Below are 2,361 nucleotides of genomic sequence, written 5' to 3'. Positions count from 1 at the left end.
TTCTTTATGGCTGAGTAATATTCCATTGTGTGTGTGTGTGTGTGTGTGTATATATATATATATATATCACAGTTTCTTTATCCATTCATCAATTGAAGGGCATCTAGGTTGTTTCCACAATCTGGCTATTGTGAATTGAGCAGCTATGAACATTGATGTGGCTGTATCTCTGTAGTATGCTGATTTTAAGTCCTTTGGGTATAGGCCAAGGAGTGGGATAGCTGGGTCAAATGGTGGGTCCATTCCAAGTTTTCTAAGGAATCTCCACACTGCTTTCCAGAGTGGCTGTACTAATTTGCAACCCCACCAGCAATGTATGAGTGCACCTTTTTCCCCACATCCTCGCCAACACCTATTGTTGCTTGTGTTCTTGATAATTGCCATTCTAATTGGGGTGAGATGGAATCTTAGGGTAGTTTTGATTTGCATTTCTCTTATTACTAGAGATGTTGAACATTTTTTCACATAGCTGTTGATTGCTTGTAGATCTTCTTTGTGAAGTGTCTGTTCATTTCCTTAGTAGGGCCAAACTTTCTAACTGGAGCAATGCCCCCATTACGGAACCCAGCATGACCCCCTCAGAACATAGTCTGAGAGAGAAATAAGGAAACTTTGCCTTCTATAACTCCAGGTAGAAAACAGTAATACATGTTTATGAATTTGAACATGGATTCTTTACATTGGAATGAAAATTGTAAAGAAAAGAATCAATAAGAAAGATTTGGAGGACAAGTTTAGAAGTATTTGAAAAGGTGAACAAGAATGGAGACATTCTTACTTCAGACTGGTTTCTCTAAGAAAAGTAAGAAAATCCAGATGAACATAAATCCGCTTGAAGACATTAGGAAATCACTGTGGAATTTCAGGGATATGAGGTTGAGTGAAGAGCAGACAACTTTCAGCTGTGGCAGATCACTGTTGATTCTCAGACACACACAAGACGCACCAGAGCAGAGGCTCTTCACCCCTGCTGCCTGACATCTCCAGGGCTCCTGAGGAAGGCTGCCTCCACATTCATCCTCCTCAGGAGTGTCCTGCAGAGCCCGCTCAAGCACCAGTTTGAAGTTACCATGCTGCAGCTTCTGCCTAAAGGAGCCAAGGAAGAAGTAAATGATGGGGTTGGCACAGCTGTTAACACAGGACAAAAGACCGGAACGGCATGAAGACAATTGAATACATCAAAATTGATCTGTATCCAGGCTAACAGTAACCATTGGGTGACAAAGGGTGGCCCGCAGAGGAGAAGGACCAGCACCATGAGCAAGATGTCACATGCAGTCTGGTGAGTGGCATCCTCTGGGATCCTGTCCAATGGGGCCAGGCTGGACCCTGAGAGGATCACAATAAAAAAATCAACCCCACACGTATGATGAAGTAATTGTTTCCACAAAAATGAACATCAGTATTGATAACCAGGGTAAAACAAAATAACCAGTCCAGGATACTGACAGGGCCCAGAGCAGGGCACACATGACAGCTGACATAGGTCTATGCAGGTGGCAGTGGTACCAGATGGGCCACGGGACAGGCAGTGCTTGGTGCTAGTAGCACTGAGCATGCCCAGGTCTATGACGAAGCAAAAGGTCTTCCCATTCCACAAAAAGCTGTGTATAGGCTTGGAGAGGTGGTGGAACATGCAGGTGACATGCCCCACATAAGCATGATGCGGAAGCAGAGGAGGAGGAAGTTGGCTGCAGCCCCGTTTAGAGGCCGCAGAACACACGCACTAACTCAGTGCCAAGCTTTTTTCCCTGCACTTACGGAAGCCCGGGGGCTGGAGCAGTGTTGCATTTCCTGCTGATCCAACCAGGGAAATGATGAAGGTCAGCACTTTTGGAATCGGGCTTTTCCTGTCACAGATTGGAGTAAGGGCCTCATAACGTGCATTGGTTGGTGTGGCTTCTCTCCTCCAGGCTGTGATGGTTGGTTCCACGCTCTCAGTCTCTCAGTCTCTCTAGCGGTGCCCCTGGGAGCAAAACAAGACTTGAACACTGGGTGTGTGAACTCCGATTCTCAGGATAACCCTGCTGTGTGGGAATTACAGTCTCTATTTTAAAGAGAAGAAAAATAGAGGATTGCAGAGGTGAAGTAATTATCAAGAGCTGGGGATTCTGAAATGTGGATTCAAATCCAGTACTCATCATGTGAACAGCCTGAACTCTGACCTGAACCTAACTCCTCTAAATGACGTGGAAATATACTATAATGCAAACACTCCTGCTTCATGGGCTACAGCTATAGACCAGCACTGTTCTGTCCTGGGCCAGAAATTTTCTCTCAGGTTCAGGAGTTGAGACAGACACAGAAGTGATCATGACATTCTCATGACTAAGAGTGTTCCATCCAAGGAGGAGAAAGCAA

General features: G+C 45.2%; 1 pseudogene; it reads right to left on the bottom strand.

The window, feature by feature from the left end:
* Positions 1–779: 779 nt before the first annotated feature.
* On the bottom strand, positions 780–1,636 carry LOC124959484 (mas-related G-protein coupled receptor member X3-like; annotated as a pseudogene).
* Between the last annotated feature and the right edge of the window lie 725 nt (positions 1,637–2,361).

Source organism: Sciurus carolinensis, chromosome 11 (genome assembly GCF_902686445.1).
Source record: "Sciurus carolinensis chromosome 11, mSciCar1.2, whole genome shotgun sequence".
Lineage (NCBI taxonomy): Eukaryota > Metazoa > Chordata > Mammalia > Rodentia > Sciuridae > Sciurus > Sciurus carolinensis.
Note: the sequence above shows the minus strand (reverse complement) of the source record. Positions and strands in the feature narration are given on the sequence as shown.